Below are 19604 nucleotides of genomic sequence, written 5' to 3'. Positions count from 1 at the left end.
TTCTTCTCGTTGATTTGTCTGCTTTCTATTTCTGCCTCAGGACAGAATGATGCAATTGTTTCCTTCCTGGTGCATGACTTAGAGTGTACAAAATTCCCATTGCTCTGCAGGGACATCTGTACTGCCATAAAAACATAAAACACCAAGTGTGCCGTGTATCTGTTGGTGTCCTCTACTCTTGTGTGTCTGTGCAAGCCAAGTTGAGGGTTCTTCCCGAAATTACTAAGTTAGCTTTGAGGAATGGAGTTTCTTCAGTAATGTTCAGATCCAGGTGTCTGTTTATTCCAGCTGAAGGAATTATTACTGCTCAATCGTTCCCTTAATTTTAGTGAGTCAGGTAGGCATCCTCTCCTGGCTGGTGTTTGCTGTGCCCTTGTTTGGGTAGGAGGTCTGGTCACTCTGAATGGATGGCTACCCTGGATCTAGCAGCCATTTTCATTTATTTATTTGTTTGTTTGTTCATTTTTATGAGGAAATATTTTGCTGTGGCATCCTTTCTTTGTTTTCCAGGCAGAACTTGGAAGATTTCTCAAACTCAGCCCAAAAGTTCTGCTGTGGTTGTGTGTCTAAATAGCACATTTGATACGGACACACCTCACTATAACTGTGAAAAGAGGGAAGCACAGGACGTGAAAGGTGCAAGAACGTGCAGCCTGGCATGTGGTAACGTCTCCAAAGCTTTTATTTCAGACAAAAATTTAGGGAGTAGGACAAAGATAAGGAAACATCAAGCCCTGACAGTCTAACCTCTGACAGTTTTGGAATACTCTGTGGGAAGATAAAGTGATTGGAAGTAGGAGTAGGAAACTCAAGAGTGCTGCAAATGCAGGGGAGCAGATGAGGAAAAGCATTGATAAGCCAAGCCTGCTGGTATCAGCTAATCAGACAACATCTTGGGGAATTATTTAGGAATCATCCAAATGTGTGTGAGCTGGGAGAAATAATGTGTGTAAGCAAACACAAATCCTCAGTGGGTGAGAGGGTGTGTCCCTATCTCAAGCCACAGGCAAAATGTTTTATGGCCATACTGGGCATGACACTGTGGTTGCATAGGAGAGAGCTGCAAGTGCTGAGCTCCTTTCCAGGCCAGGCCTTGGGAATAGAGAAATGATGGTTATTTTTACAGATTTAAGGAGTGCACTAAGGCTATTATCAGTGCCAGGAACAAACAGCACAAAAGGTGATAAAGAGAATTGAGTTATATATAAATAAAACGTGTGTTTAGAGTGTAGATTTCATGCTCTCCAGCATTCCTGGAGATTTCTTGGATCCTGAAACTTTGAACATTGGTAGTGTGGTCCACAAGTTACCTGGATCTGCAGTGAGAGTAGGAATATTCTGTGAGCCACTATCTCAGCTGCACATCCAATCTCTATCAGCTATCTTCCAAACCTGAAGTCTCAGTGTCAAAATGGGGGAAAAATCCCCTAAGAGTGTCTGTGAAGATATCAATTTCAAAAGTATTGTGTAAATACAAGAGAAAGGCCTCTCACTCTGCTTGGTGGCTCCATATCAGCCAGGCTCCCTGTCCAGCCCTGGGTGCCACAGAGCAAAGCAGGTACACAGCAATGGACAGGAACCACAGGCAACTTATGAAGATAACAAAAGAAAATTCCAGCTATGGAAGCACACTGAAAACAATTGGGTTTTGTAGGCTGGAGGTGAAGGCAGCTGAGCAGGTATATGGAAAAAGCTGCCATTTGTAGGAAGGTATAATCTGTTTTTTCATGTCTTCATGGGACAGGACAAGAACTGATGAGTTTAAATGAAAGAAAAAGAGATCAGGAGTTAGATAGGAGGAGAAGCTTTGCAATTGTTCAGGATACTTTGTCACTGGAATGTGTTGCTCAGGGCTGCTGTGGAATCACTTCAGCTCGGTGAGATCAGGCTTGACAGACACCTGCCAGGAGTGCCAAAGGTGCTGATGCCTGTGCTGGGAACAGCAAGGTGAGCTCAGGGACCACCTGAGCACCTTCTTCTCCCAGTTTCCTTGATATGCATCTTTGTATTTTCCTTCTGACACTGCTGTTTTCTGTGGCAGTCCTCTCATCCAAAAAGAAGTCTTATTTAAAATGTTAGTTTGATATTCACTTCAATCAAGCAGCAGGAAAAGAAATATAATGTCTGGTTTTGTGACAGAAGGAAAGTTAGCCTGAGACAGATTTTGCTACAGAGACCAGCTTTAGGGCTACCACAATTTTTAAAACATCTGTTTCACTGTGGTGTAGCAGGAAGCAGCTTCTATTACACTTTATCAGCAAAAAATTCAAATCCCTAAGTGACAGGGCAAGCTTAGAAGGAAAAACAGCTGTTGACGAGACTGTGGTGCGTGTGCTGTGGGCCTCAGCAAAATACAACTTAATAGGAAGGGAAAGCAAAGCATCTTTCCATTCAGCTCTGAGGAAAAATGTTCATGGTCCCAGATGATGGGATGGATTTATTCAGCAGTTTGTGGGATGTGCTGCTCCCAGCAGTGCATCCCCAGGCAGGGCTGGCTCCAGGGCAGCAGATGTGTCACAGGGCTCAGGGATCAGGGCACTGATCCTGGGTTGCAAAAATCCTTTCTTTTGGGTAAAACAGAATGGTGACTCTGGTCAGCTCTGGAATTGTAGCTGGATGTGTTTCACTAGAGCACTTGGGCTACAAGAAGGGAAATTGTGGTATAGTCACGCTCCTTACTTTGCTGGTGCTCAAATAATGAGCATGAGTTCTGTAGTTCTGATTAAATTTTGCCTGGTTTTCTGTGTTTTCCTTTTGAAAGGTGTTTTTCTTTGGGGTGGTTACCTGCCTTCATATCTAGAAGGACTTGCGAAGGGGATTACTGCTTTTGGAGAAAAAACACAATAACCCATCTTTCTCTTATGGCTTTTGTGTGTGTGTACGTGTCAGATCTTGGGCTATACATTGACTTTGATTTTTTCTTTTGTGTGTGTGTCAGATCTTGGGCTATGCGCTGACTTTGAAGTGGAACGTAACCAAGATTTGTTGCACTGAAAAAATGTCATGTTAAATTGCTTGTTCCTCTTTAGTAAATGGTGGGGGAAATAAAAGTGTGATCATTATTTAAAAACAAACAAAGCTGGAATTCATGCTACAAGCAGGGCATTTATAGTCAGTGGTTTCTAGAGTGATGTTGGAAAAAAGACTGCATCATAACATGGCCTTCACTCCTCTAAATTCCTCATTAAATCTGTGTGAGTAACAGTTATTCTTTTGAGACAGTGACTTACTTAAAAAGCATAGGCATTGAATTGCAAAAACTCTCAAACCACCCAACCAAGTATATCAAAGAAAAAAGCCCAAACCACCCAACACCAAATAGCAACCAAATAAACAAAACACCCCGAAGTCATTAACTAATATGGCTACAAAGTTGTGTTGCAGGAATGCATAAAATACCCCAGATTTGGTGAGGTGTCTGTGAATGTGGATGTTAATGAGCTAAGTGAGCTGAAAAGTAAACAGGATGTGCCTCATTTCCCCTGATGAGCTTTTCTGTACAGGATCCTGGAATTTGCCTCCAGGTGAAGTGTCAGAGATTGTACTTTCCCCAGGGAGAGCCAATTCTAATTAAGCAGCATACAGACAAAATCATCTCTTTGTTCTGCTTTTACAGAGAAACACTCGAATACCAATTTTGGCAGGGTATCAGTGCTGAGGACATTGGCAGTGGCCCCTCACCTGTGCATCTCTGAGCTCTGCACTGTTACCATGGGATGTAGGAGTGAGTTCAAAAAAGGTTTCCACAAAATCAGCAAAGTGGAGTGAACAGTAGCTGAATCTCATTATATTGGCTTTACTTTCAATTTGGACAAGGCACAAATAATGAGGATTTGTTAATTAAATAGTGTGCTGGTATTTTTTTTTAACCTCTTGAGGTAAATGGTACACTTTAAATAGTGAAAGTTTTTCTAATGGGCATATGGAAAATCTATCCAAACAACACAAACTTTAGTTTTTGCAACAGAAGAAATTCCTTTAATTAGATGAGCGTTGTAGCTGCTTAACCTGAATTTTGTATGGAATATTTTCCTAAATATTTCAGGAGTTGAGGATGCACTGTGGTGCAGCACAGAGAAAAACCTTTGTATAATTTTGAATATTGGTAAAAGAATTTACCACTGTGCAAAGATGCAAGGTTTGGATTCCAACATACAGTTTTAAGTACACTAGAAAGAAAAGCAAAATTAAATTTGGGAGTGTATCTGGGTCTAAATTTGTAGTTCCTTTCAATGTATTTTGTTTGAGGTGAGCTTTTATGATAAAGGATGGGCTTAGCAGCCATAGCTGTACATTGATTGAGTGAGGCTGATCTTCGTGGAGCACATTTCTAGGGATAGGCTGGTGAGATGCTGTACAGTGAGTGTGGTTACACAAAAACCTGCCTTCCTTCTCAAGAGCAATGTAGGAGTTGGACATAGAGCCTGGAACTGGCACTAAAGGAAGATTTACTGATTTGTGGGTTACCTTTTATCTGTCTTCAGTGGTATGCTGGAAATGTTATTTTTCAGATACCTGTTTGAAACTCACCCTGCAGTTGGTGCCTAAGCGGTTGTTGCATTCCTCCAGTTTCTTATGCAAGTTCCAGTTCAAATAAATTCCCAGAATCTAATGTGTAAATTATTCAGACACATTGAATTTCAGCATTCTTCTTTTTGTTACTTGGTTAACATTATTTTCATAACCAGTAGAAGTGTATAATCTGATGTGTTGCTTTAATTTTATAGGGAGGATACTTCTGATATGTTTTGATTTGAGACTTCTTTTACTAACAAACATTCTGTTTACACTGTGAGATCAATGAGATGCAATTATTTATCAATGTGATCACAAAACAGAAAAAACATTTCAGAAAAATCTGGTAGTATTTGGTTGTCCAACTTTTGAGATAGAAATTTTGAAAGACTGATTTCTAAGCCAGTTGAGATCTGTTCCTGTAAATGGGGATAGAAATTTTGAAAGACTGATTTCTAAGCCAGTTGAGATATGTTCCTGAAAGTGGGGTTTCTGTGGAACCTCAGATTTTCACCATTAGCATTAAATGTTCACTACTAAGAAATGAATTGTTGAATTCAAATATAAAAATGGGGAGACTATTTCCGCTTGTAATTGATCAATAAATAATGTTCTTGATCTGAGGAAATTCCCCATGAGTAATCCTCTTGTAATCACAGCTGATGAGGCATGGTGGGTGATGGTGTATTTCTGTCTTCAGCAATCAGGCCGTGGCCATCAGAAAGCACATAAACCTGCAGGTCATTATCTTGAAGTGTAAGATGTCAACCCTCTGCCAGGCCTGCAGCCTTGCAGATGTTCAATATCCCTGTCATTGTTTAATTTAGCAATCCAGGCAGCTTTGTTGTGCGGGTTACAGTGAGATAGCCTGCAAAAAGCACAGGAGCGGTGATCTCCAGCAGCCATTGTGCCAGTTGTATATATTCTTTAAAATGCCCCCAGAAATGACAGACCGCTTGAAGCTGAAGCAGAGCAAGATGTTAATTTTGTGAGTATTCCTCCTTTTGGCTTGAGCAAGATGCCTTGGCAAACATATCTCAGCTCCAGGCTTTGTTCTCTGCTCTTTTCCTATTGTCAGGCGTACAGTAATGCCAACCAAGAACTGAAAAGCCACTTGCAGTAATATCAGCTAATGTGATGCTGGCAGAGTGAGAAATCACCACTGTTCTGCTGGCAAAGGACGTTTGTTTTGTTTCCTTTTATTACTCCTGAAGTCTCACTTTGGGAAGCAAACTGAGTTATCACTGCAGGAACCAAACGAGTTCAGTTACAGGAGAGACATCCCCTCTCTGGCTCAGGCATATGTCACCTGCACACACTGGTGCAGAGCTTCATGGCTCTTTTTGTAATATTTGTGTGGTTTCCAATATGCTTCCTTCCTAAGTGTACTGAACAATTTGGAATCTATTTCTTTTCTCTATCCAGAAGACTCGTTCTGCACTTTATTGTAACTCACTGCTCCTCTGTAGTTTGGTGTGGATGTTTGAGGCTGATTTGTTTAGTTTCATTTTTCTCAAGCATGGTTGTTGTTGTAAGTGCAGTTATGAGAGAGAGTTAATTAAACATTGTGGTGGATTGCTTTATTGATTCTACAGACCATTCACTCTGCAGAACTGAAAACACTCATAAGCATGATTTAGTATCTTAACGGTGGTTAATAAACATCTTGAAGAGCTGTCTTTTAACCTGAAAGGTGATGTAAGTAATTCACAGACCTTAAGCTCCAACAGAGCAGAGCACCTCTCCCACCCCCTCAAAAAAAAACCCCAAACCAACCAATGAAACAAACAAACAAGAAAACCAGCCCAAAACCAGCCAACCATCCAAAAATCCCCACAAATAACCCACCTCATGAACAACAGCAAGAAAATACCCACCTGAGGGACTGATGAGATCAGGAAACATGTGGGTTTGGTGTTTATTTTGTTTTTAAGGCTTTTATGGTGACTTTTCTTTTAGTAGTGGAAATTTATGAGTGATATTCATTGAATATGGCTAATATAATTAAGATAAATATAGAGGAATGAAAAGTGATTACCAGCTGGCTAAAATCAGAGTTTGCTTAAGCTTAAGGTTGTGTTGATTACAGGAGAATGACAAGTATGTATTATCATCTTCATGTCTGAGATAAAGAGGATTTAGTTTGGATTCAAATGAATGAAGGAGATTTGGAGTTGCTTGTGTCAGGGAGGGAAGTACCTGACTGAGGCTTCTGTCTGTTGTGTATCACAAACAAAAAGCTCAAGGTGAGTGTGAATATTGGAAATATAAGTTCAGCCCAGGACCTTATCAGAGGTATAAGGACCATTGTGGATTTACTGCAAATCAGATAAAACTCAACTTGAAGGAATGTTGGCACTTAGAGAAATTACTGTATTGTAGCTGACCCTCCAAACTGATGTCAGTGGGTCCAAAGGAATCTCTTCCTTTTGCCACAAGTGTCTGGGCTACAGGTTCCCTTCTGACTAGTGCAGTGAGGAAAATAGATAATTTTGTTTATTTTGTTTAGGTGGTGCAGAAACAACAACAGCAAGCCCCCTTAAATAATTGTTTAGATAATATCGTTCATTTAAAATTCACTGCCGCTAATTAAATTGTAGGCCTAACAAGCTAGGAGGTAAACTTTGGCAACGTACTAAACCACAACAATTATTAATGTAATTAAATTTAGTTATCTGTGTAGATGAGCAGAATGGTGCATTTAGGATAGCAGGAGCATGTAGCTTAAGCTGTGTGGTGTAACGGAGTATAACATAAGAAAAAGTCATCACTTTTTCCCTTGAGCAGAACAGCAGCAGGAGGAGAGGGTGCCCCAAAGGCACATTTTGCAGCATTAGAACAGAAATTACTGATTGATAAGAGGAAACTTAATACCCTTATTCTGACTTGCTATCTTTGTAGTAAAGCCAAGCTCTTAGAAACAGTTAATTATCACTTCAATACAAATATTTAGATGACAACTGTAAGCCCTCATCTTTTCTGCACATATGTTGGAGAGCTCTTTTGTTGTCTCAGTATGTGTGAAGGAGGAAGCTAAGATGAACAAGTAAGAACAGATCTGACATCCCTAAAGTTACTGTCAGCAAAAAACAGTGGAAAGACAAGACAGGTTCTTTGGTCTCAGCTGCCCCCTGAGTTGAATTGAACATGGTGTGAATTATTGGTGAATTGTGCCTCAGTCAGTGCTTCTCTGCACGTGTGGGCAGGCAGTAGCTAAGGCACTGAAGAGAAGGGCAAAACCTACTTTTTTTCCTACCTAATCATAAAGTCTGGTTTTTAATCAAGGCTGGAGATGTGCTTAGGCTCTGTTATTCTGGTTAGCAGTTTTTCTGCAGTGCCCGAGGTGGTGGATTGATGGGCATTTCCCATTCCTGGTGCTGAGGGCCTGCACCCACATTGCTGCAGCCTCTGTTGGATCAGCTGGCTGGGCTGAGCTAAGCATTGTCAGCATCCCCGAGGCACTGTATTGATCCTGGAATCAGACTTCATCTCCCCTACCTCCTCTCAGGTACATTTTTAGCTGCTGCATGTTGGCGCTTGCTGTGTGCTGCTGATGTTGCTGGCTGCAGCTGGGAACAGCTGGCCAGGATTACCTTCCTCCCGGCTGTCATGCTGGCTTTACAACTGATTTTTGGCAGGGTGGAGGACTGAGCTGCATTCTGCAGCTAGGAAAGATGCTGACATGGCTAATTCCCATCCTTTTGTGGCTTTGCAAGCTCCCTGCCAAATGGCTGCAGTTCTGAAGGGCTGCAGTGTACACAGAGGAAATGGTTCTCCTCGAGCCTACGGGTTGCTGGGGATTTAAAAGAAGTTTTCCAGGGATTGTGGACTTCTGTTGGGCAGTGTTTGAGTGCAGTTTCTGTTTTGAACTTATGGTTTATTGTATGTGTTTTCATGAGATGTGTTAGAAACAGATGTTCCTTTGGGAAAATAACCCTGTCCCTTGACAGTAATTTTTTTTCCTTTTGTTTATGTGCCTGGAATTAAGGCCTATTCTGCCTTACCAAAAGTGCTGTTTGGCAGGGTTCTTGCACCGTGTCCTTTATTAGCAGTGAAGTAATAATACAGGGTAAACAATTTCAAGCAAGCTGAAGAGCAGGACAATGCCATCCACATGTGCTGTAGAATGAAAAATCCTGAAGCAGGAATTGGGGGACTTCCTATGGAAGTGACTGTGCATTCTCAATATGCCTCATGCATTCTCCACACGGATTGAGAGGTGATGTTTATTCACACTCAGTTGCTGATTTATTCATAATATTTTGAGTTATTTATCCTTGGCTACATACACACTGTATTTTTTGGTATTTTTATTGCAATGCAGAAAAACAATATTCTGAGATTTACACTATGTGTTTTTAACTGTTAACTCTATTTAACTCTGTTCCTTTGTTTCCTTTCTCCAAATTTATTTTGTATAAATTAATGCAAGGGTAGGTCTTGACAGGGCTGTTTACTTTGACAACAATTTCAACAGTATATAACAGATATATACATAACATTGTGAATAATCACAATGGAGATGAAGGTTCTGCTTATCCTCTGGGGAAGCCCATAACCCACCACACACCTTAGAGTCCAGCCAGAATAGCTGTAATTTGAATATTAAATGCTGCAAGGCATCAAGTGAAAGGATTATTTATGTAATAGTTCACAAGTAATATTTAATGATGCCTTTGAAAAAAAATCATTCAACTTGCCTGAAAATGAAGAAAAATATCAGTGCAGGTTTTGCTTTGACTATGAGTTACTTTTTGACTGTATGACCTAATAGGCAAAACAGTGCAGAAGGTGTCTGTACAATAATGCATGAAAACCAAATGCTTGTGAGGAAACCTTTAAGTGCATACCTGTTTTATTGGAAACTTCTACTAATGTGCAAGCCTGCTTGGTGTGATGGGATAAAAAGAAATAAGCAATAGGTGAGATCTGTCATGGTCTGCTGTAGCTGGTCTTGATCCAAGCTCTCAGTTGACCATTCCCCAGTACCATGCCAGGAAAAAGAGCTGTAGCTCATTTATTTTAGTGTTTGGTAAAACTTAACCTAAATTAGCCTAATGGGAGGATAGTCTGCTCTGAGAAATGGTTTTTATATTTGATGTCCTGTAAAATGAAGTCTGTCCTCTTATTCCTCAGCTGACCCAGATTCTCTGGTTTGGAAAATAAAGCTGTTGCCCTGTTCCAATCAAATGTGAAACTTTAGCCTTGTCAAGGCACTGTGGGAATGAGGTGGCAGCAAAGTCCAGGAAAACAGCAATCTGGAGACTTTTCCCTCAATTATCACTTACCTACTAGACACACAGTCTCTATCAAAAACTCAAATGTACTTGATTTGACTCAGAATCAAAATCAGACCTTAAAATTAGTCAAACAGCCAGAGAGGAATTGCGAAGCTAGCAGTGGATTCAGTGCACTGCAAGTGAGAGCCAGGGGGCTGCTGAAGGCCAGGGTAATGTCCAGAGCAGGATGTTGGCTCCATGAGCTCGTGTGAAGGTGGCTGGTGTGAGTGATTAATGCCTGGGGCTGCTGTGCTGCGCTGAGGAGAGAGGAAGGAAGGAAGAGAGGAGGGAGAGGGAATGTGGATGGAACAGCGAACCACAAAAGCATCTCTTTGATCTCTGGGGGTAAGAAAAAAGCACTTAGCAGTGAAAGGATGGGAGTGGGGGAAGCTGTGCTGCTGAACTGTTTGAAGCTGAATTGTAGGATCCCAAAGAAGCAAGCAGAGTAGTTAGGATTGCATAACACCTTAACCCCAGCTCAGAAGCATTGAACAAACATAGAATACCTCACTGCATAGATTCTCTATAAACTTCCTGAGCATAATGTGTCACCACCTTCCTCCTATTTCATTAGTTACCCAATGTGATGGATTTGGAGAAATTGCAAGAAAACACAATTGCACAACTGGGGTTGATTGTGTGTTTTCATAATCTTGACTATCCAAATTTGCATCATCATGGTGTATCATAACTTGCATTTTTCTGAAAAAACTTTTATTTTCTTTGGTCATTTGGAGCCACTCTCCAGAAAAGGACCCTTGCTCATCTCTTTGGATTCTTTGTGGTTGCAGAGTGCGTGAGCTGTGCTCAGTTTAACAGCACATATGCTGTCCTGAGTCTGACATCATTCCAAGGCTGTGCCACCATGTGGTATTTAGAAAAGGAATTAGGGAAGAACATATTGTTTGTTGCCAAAGAAATAAAGTCTGAACTCCTTCCTGAAAGGTAGGTGATGGCATTGCTTGAAAGCTCTAAACCAGGAGACAGAGCAGTGGATCTTAGAGTGGAGACTGGCAGGTCTGTGCAGAACATGTCTCATGGAGACATCAAAAAGTTCAGGAAGTTTCCATGCGAGCTTTGTTTCTTCATGCTATCCTGTATTTCCTATTTCTCTCACTTCACTGGTTCTGAAATGCTTGTCTCTGGCAGCCACATGAGCGAAAACAAAAATGATTTTGACCACTGGGCCTCAGTCTGAGATTGGGGTTCAGACTGAAGTCCGGTGGGCTGACATGAGCCCTGGGGCTGCTGTGTCACAGCTGATATGGTACTTCTCCCTCTTGACCACTCCTAAAGAGGTGAAAAAAATGACATAAAATCATAATGTTTGCAGCTGTTTGTTCTTGTTAATGAGATGGGATTATTTCAGCTGCAGGATGATGCTGTAGATATTTGTGGAGTGTCAATATTGGAGATGATGGGAATTGCAAACCTTTGTGTCCTATCCTGCTTAGTACTTCCCCTATGTGACTGGCTGTGCCAGATTCTCTGGCTTTTGAAATTAGTAGAGCATACTTCTCTTTCTAAAAGGAGAAAAACCAGCAATCACTTTAGATTTTCAGTTAGATTTTGTATTCACTCAAGAAAATTCTAACTTAAAAAATGTTATAAACAGAACCCATATGAATGTTTTCATTCTTCCTTCCATATTTTCCTGTTTTGTGTTGCTCCAAAGAGACAGGGGAGGTGACCCTTTGCAGCAGCACAAGCCATTGAATCGCCCACAGCCACAGCCAAAATGTTGTCCTGCAGCATTTCAGCACAAAACAGGGCAGCTCATTGCCATTAAACTGTGGGGTTTTTTTCATTGCTCCTATCTAAATGTGACTCTCTCTTCCTGGACTATTAAATGGTTTAAGTCCAAATGGGACTTGGGTGCAGGCAGCACCTTCCTATTTCCTCAGAGGGACGTCTCTGAGGTTTCTTAAGGCAGAGGGTGTTGCTGGCATTCTCAGCTCTCTCCTCTGAAGGGGTGTACAACTGGGCTGGATTACTTTTTCCAGGCTAGAAAGTAATTAAAATCAGTGTTAGAACAGCTTTGGTTCCTGCATCCCCAAAGTGGGAAGGATGGGTTGTTCCAGTGTAAGGCCGTGACTAAGAGGATGCTGAAGCTCGCCCCAAGCCAGCTCATTGCATCTGTCCCAGTTCTGGGTTTCTGTTTTCCTCTCCCCACCCTGACCCTGACTGGGGGAGGTGTGAGGCTGCACTTTGCCCCTGACACAGCAAACCCTGCTGTAAATTTTCAGACCTTTCCTTATCTCAAAGGACAATTGCAGCTTCCTTTGAACCAAGACGTTTCTTGCAGCAACAAACTCATTGCTTTAGGAAAACTAGGCATCTCCCAATTTCCTTTTTATTTCCCTCTTTGTTAGGGTTTTTTGTTGGCATTGTGCCAAGATCTTTCTTTTTACAACCAAGATAAAGTTGTTACTTAGATTTTTTTTTTTTTTTTTTTTTGCATAGAAGTGAATTTGGATAAATGTGACTTGCTATTCCAGTTCCAACAAGTCTGAATGGAAACATTTTGGGGTCTGCTGGGGCCCTTTCCTGACTGTGCAAATGTTTAAGAGAAGAAATAATGAAAAAACCAAGTTTTTTAAATGAAAAAATATTATATATATGCAAAGGAATTTATTAAAAATGTCATTCAACTCTGTAGCTAATAGTTTCTCCTCTATGGCTTTTTCAAAAAATTGCTTATTAGAAAAACAACTATCACACTGAGGAGAAGAATTAGGGCTATTTCAAGCATATTATTTCACAGTTTCTTGCCAGTGGGAGACTCAGGGAGGGGGTTGGGGGCTTACAGTGGCTAGACAGACCATTAAATTGGTATTAAACACTTTTCCATATGAAGGAAGTCACCTTCTGCCAAAAATCCAGGAGCAGAAGGATTGGTTTCAATGCAAGTTGTGCTGGGATGGGGCTAGATAAACTTTGAAAAATGAAAAGGTCACTGGGGTCAGGGTGCAGGCTGCAGAGCCTGTCTGGCTGGCTTCCTTATAGACTCTTGGAGAGCTGGCACACCAAAGCAGCATGACGTCCTGCATAAACATTTGATCCTCCTGACCAGTTTTTTCCATGGTATTAGCTTTCTTAGCAGGGAAAAAAAAAAAAAAGTATATAAAAATGACCAAAGCTGTTTTATATCAGTTTTCACCATGCAGAGGCACAGAAAGATTTCTGTGTTGTGTCCAAAGCAAAAGGGAGGGCAAAGGCAAAAAGAGCAGCTTGCCAAAATACTTAGATTCACAAACTGCTCCGGTTCCTAAAATAGCAGCTTAGCACAACAGAGGGCTCCTCTGCAACTATGATAAAATTCACTGCTATTGATTTTTCAGCTGGTTAATCAAGTGGAAAAGATAAATAATATAAACCATGCAAATCTAGGAAGATGGAAAAGAAAGTTAAATGATTCTTTTAGACACCCAAATTAAAGAAATGTTAGAGGGCTGGCTAAATCTCCAAAGCAAAGAGAACCTGGGCGGAACAAGAGAGGCAGATCCGTGACTGAAGGGAATTGGTGCTGTGTGAGGAAGGCACAGGTACATTTTCCTGTTGTTTTGTGTGTCCTTGGCTTTGGGGACACAATTCAGTGCCCTGGCAGTTCCAGGGCTGAGCTTTGTGCTGTACTCTGGCCTCTGGAGAGCCTGGTGTCCCTCGAGAGCTCAGTGTGCAATGAAGTTGTACTTGGTTTGGAACAGACAAATGTGGGCAGCAGTGTCCTGGGTAAACTGAGCATGGAGAGGCTGAAACCTTGGCTGGACTGATGCATTTCACTTTCCTGCAAGGCAGAGCCAAGAAGAATTAAGGATTGTCCATCCCTTCTATTGTTAAGAACATCTCTTCTTCTGGCTTGGCCTTCGTGCACATTGTTCTTCATCTTCAAAATACTGATCTCAGCTCAGTAAAGGCAAACTAGCAGAAAACCTTCACTGTGCTGTTGTAAACTTTATTTTATATGCTGGAATTTTTTTTTTTTTTGGTTATGCTTTAACACAGGATCTAGATTCTGGAATGAACTGATGAAGTTCTTCAGCAGAGCAATGAGAAAGTGCATTGGGCAGCTGAGTGAAAGCTCAGAGCACGCTGCATGGGAATCCTCCAGCACAGAGCTTTGTGCTTGGAAGCAGCTCTGCTAATTTCCTGAGGAATTTGTGTGGCATATCTGCACTAGCTGATGGTATTGTAGCAGCAAAGCTTAACTCTGAGGGAATTTGGAGCCACTAAATAGTGGAGCAGCTCAGGGGTCTGTATTGTCTATACAGGACCATGAAGGTTTGTGAAACCTGCTGGTTTGTGCTATTTGAAAGACAGAAAAAAAATTGTTTCTGTTTTAAAACTTGAAGTTATTTTTTCCTGAATACATCTCTATTTACAGAGCTATTTTGCTGTTCAACCTCTTCTGGATGCCCTCAAGGCCTGAGTGCTGCCATCCTACACCTGTAATGTGACCAAAAAAACCAGTTTTCCTCCTGCAGCTGTAGGAGAGTTTAGTCATAGCCTCTAATGCACAGGTAATACATTGCTTGCTATGGATTCTTGTGATCAAAGTGCCTTTTAGAGGTGGTAGCTCACATTTGGAGATATGCAGTCCTGCCATAAGGCTGGCAGAAAACTCACTATGTATTGGGGATGCTTGGGTTTTATTGCATAAAACTTCCACATCTTGTAATCAGAGAAAAGAGGGATATTCCAGGTGATATCCCCTTCCATGATATGACCCCTGTGAGAGAGTAATGCAGGAAGAGACTTTATTGACACAGAAGACCAATGGAGGCTGCACATAAGAGGGGAAAGCAGGATCAAATGACATGACAAAGTCAGGCAGAGAAGATTTAATATGTTGCACTAAAAGCTGAAAATAACTCAGAGAGATGATAAAATCTCCAGCTTAAGGCAAAGAAGAGTGGAAACCACAGAAATGACCATAGTCCATTTTTATTTTAACCACTTGCAGGAAGGTGATGAGTCCCAACTTCCAATCTCTTTGATTTATCAGCAAGGTGAGTTTCCTGCTATGGAAATTAGAGCAGCAGAACTGCCAAAGAAGGAGGAAGAGCTCTGCAAGGAGCAGGAGGAGGAGGAGGAAACCCATTTGGATGGGGAGAGGAACGTGCCAGAAACACAGAAGTCAGAGAGCAAGAGTTATGCTGCCCCTCAGGAGGTGAACAATAAAAAAAAATAATGTCAGGATTTTAGATATGGAATAGACACAGGTAAATGAGACAATCTGAAATTAACTCATTTTTGTGGATATCTGAGTGCAGAAAACTTCACTCTTGAAACGCTATTTCTCTGCTGGGTCAGTGGAAGGTCAGCTGTCCAATAAGTTACAGGGCTATGTTAATTTGTTCCACCTTGGGTCTGAAGCCTATAATGAGGTGAAACAGGACTTTATGGAAACTTCTACGCTGAAGTAAAAGCTCAGATTTTCAGGTCCTGTCATTTACATGCCCTTTCTGGACCTGAGCAGAGGTCCTCTCAGAGAGCGTAAAAAGCTTCTGCTAAAAATATGTTAATAAATAAATACATGTATAAACAATACATGCATATACAATTTTAATATGGTTTTGTTTTTAACACAGGCTTTTGGGTTTTTTGGTTGACTGTTTGAGTTTTTTTTTTTTTAATTAATACCTTCTTTCTTGATAATGTTCTCAGAAATTGTAACTGACTTTACTGTCAATTGTTTTGCACGACAAAGGTTAAAACTTTCCTGACCAAAATGCAACCCAGTAGCTGAATGCATATATCTGCCTGTGTGTTGTTTGGTCCTCTGGGGAAAAGGACAGGTCACAGAGAGGTACAGACCTTCTTCCTTAGCTGAACTGCTTGAGGCTCTGAACTGAAGTATTTTCATATGTGGATGTGTGGGTATTGTTGCACATAGATAATGTATTGAGCATCAACAGTGCAACAGGATACAACTGGAAAATAGTCTTGAATAATTGCACAGCTGTAAATAAGATTTAATGTTCTCCATGTTCACTCTTGCACATTGTCAGACATCCTTTCTAACTCTAGAAATTCACAACTCAAGTGTTCACAGAAAATCAACAGAAGACCAGCTTGTAAATATTTTTTTCAGGCTTAACTGGTGTTCAAACAGAGACCATGTGCTCAAATACCTCCATTTCCATGAAGCTGCTTTCCATTCTGAGCTTTGCAGATCAGGCTAGTCATTATTAACCCAGCATTATTCATCCTCATTCTTTTGGATAAACCATTCATTGTCATCATGTTAATATTTGTTATGTGGGTTCATTTTATGTGGTGGGTTTTTTTTTTCCAATTTCCTCTACTGCTTCAATAACTCTTCCATTTCTTGCAAGACTTAATTTGAAACTATTTAAGTTTATTATTTCAACTTCCAAAGATGATTATTTGGCGTTGAGTAAACAACCTTAGCTGGGCACTTGCTGACATTCCTCCATAATAACTCTCTGCCCCTATTTTATCACTTATAGAATTGCTTTGTAATCCATTTTATGGGTCTTTTTAAAAATAGCTTTCTTATATAATAGATAGTAACATTTGTTATAAAATGAAAGTAAAACCAATTAAATCTGCCTTATTGTATTTACAAAAGATTGATGTGTGTGAAGTCTAACAGCTTATTTGGGGATTTTAATTTAAAAGTGCCCTGCAATAACATTCTCTTGTGTTCTGGGAACCAGCAGTAATGGAGAAGCCACTGCCTGCAGAGATGCTGAACTAAATTAAAGTATTGTGTGCTGGTATTTGAGCATCTGCCTCATACGTTAATCTCTGGGAAATGCTTGAAAATACCCTAAAGTAGCAGCCATTTCTTTGTTTAAGTTTGAAAGCTTTTTGTATCTATTCTCATTAACGCTGTAGTGCAGAAGATTTGCTGTTCAGTAAATGAATTGAACAGAAGCTTCTGCAAACCAAGAACAGATTGCAGCTTCCCCATTTCAGTCTCCATTTTACTTTTGTTGTGTGTAAAGGATTTAAATTTGAGCTCCAGGGACCTGGATTTTACTGTATTTCCTTCAACATATGTGCTCCCTGTGATACAGAAGCAAAATAGTTAGACTTACATGAATACTGTAAAAATTTGAATATTATGCTGCCTGAATGATTGAGGATTTTTTACCCCACCTTAGTCTTTCTCTTGAGTTATATTTACACATATCAGACTCTAAGTGTATGATTTCTCTGGAAGGTGGCTTTCAAAACTGCTTCATCTTCATTGTAAAATCTCTTATTTTTCTTCTCCTTTATAACATTTTCATTCACCCAGCTCTGGATCAGAAACAATACCATATGATTTACAATCGAGCATGACATAAATAGTTGAAGCTGTAAGAGCAGCATGTAGTAAACAAACAGACTGTAGGCAGTAATATATTTGAATACAGGATTTTTATGCATGAATAATCAATGAGTTTATAAAAACCAGTCTGTTTATAGATAATTTAGGAATAGAAGAATGCTTTTATTCATGAAACGACTTATCTTCTCCAGCTTAACAAACAGCTCCATGAAATGCAAGAAAAGAAGAGTTGTGACCTACAGATTTGCCAAACTTAGCTGTTGTTCTTTCAGAAGATAAAAGTGTGCATCCATAAGGACAAGGTCTGCAAATGGAGAGAGCATCTCTGAGCACACTCCCTTAATGCTGATTCCTGCACTGGTACCAAAGCTGCAGGTGAGCATCCTTGAACATCCTCAAACCTCCTCCTGCAGCTGCAGCTTAGCTGAGTGAAAATATTATTGTTTCCTGCTACTCCTTTCCTGGAGTTAAACCCCTTTTAACTGGACATTAAACCCCTTTTGTAGCTGCTGGAGGAGCTCCATTTTTGACAAAGCAAATGGATTGGCAAAATCATGTTATTTGTTTAGGAGGGGAGGTCTGTGAGCAGCTCCTAGATCTGCAGGGACAGTTACAAGTGGAATAAGGGAATGATGTGTGTCCATCCCCTGGTTCTGCCTCTGGCCTGTAATTTAAGTGTTGCCATGCCAAGTAAATCAGCAGTAAGAGGAGAAATGGCAGGATGTGCATCCTGGCACAGACCACAGCCCTGCTCAGAGCACCCTTGGAGTGCTGGGCAATCAGGGCAGAGTGCAGGAGGGCGAACGTCTGTGTGTCAGTCTGGCCTGAAAGAAGGCAGGTGCTTCAGAAATAATGACTGTGGCATTTCTAAGCCTTTCACTTCATTGTTTTTCTTCAGCCAAAAGTATCTGTTGAACTAAATTATACGTATAGTTTATCATAATTTTGAAAATCATTTTTATACCTAAGAAATTAATTTCCTTGTCCAAAGAGAGTCCATCAGCTCCCTTCTCATCTGACCTCTTTTTTGCTTCTGATGCAAGTTTCTTTAATGGTTTATCATAAGATCTTTATGCCTTTCACCTTAGTTCTCATGTGTTTAGAAACAGTACTTGCAAAGAAGGAGGCTCTGTTAGGATAAATTAACATCTTGGAGTGCTTGCAATTAGAAAGTGGAAATAGTAAAAGCTAGTTTTAAAATGCTTACAAAGAAAACAATTTGAAATGGGAAATCAGAAAGGGACTGGGTAGAGAAAATGATGAAGGGATTAGGAGTGTGGTGGTATTTCAAACTGAGGTTCCTTATATGTATTTAATTAAGAGCCAATAAAGTAGGATTTAAATATACATAAACTAGACACAGTAGAAACTTGTTAATTTTCACTCTAATAATTTGCAGATTTTATAATTTGTGAAAAGAAAAAAAAATTAAAAACTTCCTGCTGCCTTGCAGCAATGGTTTAAACCAGAGGCAATAGCGAAAAAGCCTATTATTAACACTTTGTTTCTTTGACAAGTATACTGGAAAGCAGTGGCTACACTTGTGATTGTGTTGTAAGGGATTAACCACTGGATCATAGTAATTAATACACCATAAAATGCACTTTGTTCCTACTCTTTCAGACAGCAGACTGTAACTCTCTGAGATTTTCACTGATTTGGAGCTGGCCATAAATAAGCATAAAGTCAGAAATGCAATGATTTGCAGTAACTCTCAGGCATTAGAATCACAAATCGACACCACCAGCATGGAAGCTTCTGAACACGTGCCTGGAAATTCCCAATTATTGTTGGAATCCTGTCCTTCAGGAGGTTTTGTCAGCTGTGGAGGGCAGCAGGAGGGTTTTGCTGCTGCTGCTGCAGGTCACTGTGTCTGCAGGGCTGGGTCCCAGAGCTCAACCTCAGTACAGGAGAAGGAACAGAGAATGGTCTGGTTTAGGCTGATGTGGATTTTTTAAGGTGAATTCTGATGGGCCAGCTCCTGCCCATTATTATTAATTATTAATTAATGTAGGTCTGAATTTATTGCCCCCTCACTTGTGCAATAGATCACAATGCTCCGGTGTCTTTTCCTTTTTACTTATTTGCATAAAAGGTAAATTGAGTTTGTTGTTATTCTGTCATTTAAAATATTTGACTGATTTTTCAGCCACTTTTAACCTGTTATATGCAATCTTTTCCAATGATGTTGTTCACATAGTGTCTAGGAAATAAACCATAGAATAATTCCAAACATATTTCATACATTTGATCCATTAATTTTGTAATTAGGTTGAGATGTTAAATATGGTTTTGTTTCTGAAATAACTTTTACTTATGTGAATTATGGATCAGTGATCAATTTTTATTATCACCGCAATATTTTAGAATATTTTCCTTTGAATTCCAGTTGTGTGAACTGGCCTTGATGTATGCTGCCCTTGATCCACACTAAATCAGGAGGAAAAAACCCCACCAAAAACCAAATAAAACTGCAATATGACCATGTCAGATTAAAATATTCCAGTCTA

General features: G+C 40.3%; 1 long non-coding RNA gene across 1 annotated transcript in view; it reads left to right on the top strand.

Moving 5' to 3' along the window:
- LOC132079693 (uncharacterized) overlaps nucleotides 1–17437 on the top strand; it is a 162271-nt gene extending 144834 nt beyond the window's left edge. The window contains exons 4-6 of the long non-coding RNA XR_009419440.1: nucleotides 14176–14311; nucleotides 14755–15013; nucleotides 17286–17437. This is a non-coding gene — a long non-coding RNA (uncharacterized LOC132079693). The remainder of the gene's footprint in view (nucleotides 1–14175; nucleotides 14312–14754; nucleotides 15014–17285) is intronic.
- Nucleotides 17438–19604: the final 2167 nt, after the last annotated feature.

Source organism: Ammospiza nelsoni, chromosome 14, assembly GCF_027579445.1.
Source record: "Ammospiza nelsoni isolate bAmmNel1 chromosome 14, bAmmNel1.pri, whole genome shotgun sequence".
In the NCBI taxonomy this organism is placed as follows: domain Eukaryota; kingdom Metazoa; phylum Chordata; class Aves; order Passeriformes; family Passerellidae; genus Ammospiza; species Ammospiza nelsoni.
This window is presented reverse-complemented; position numbering and strand designations above follow the sequence as displayed.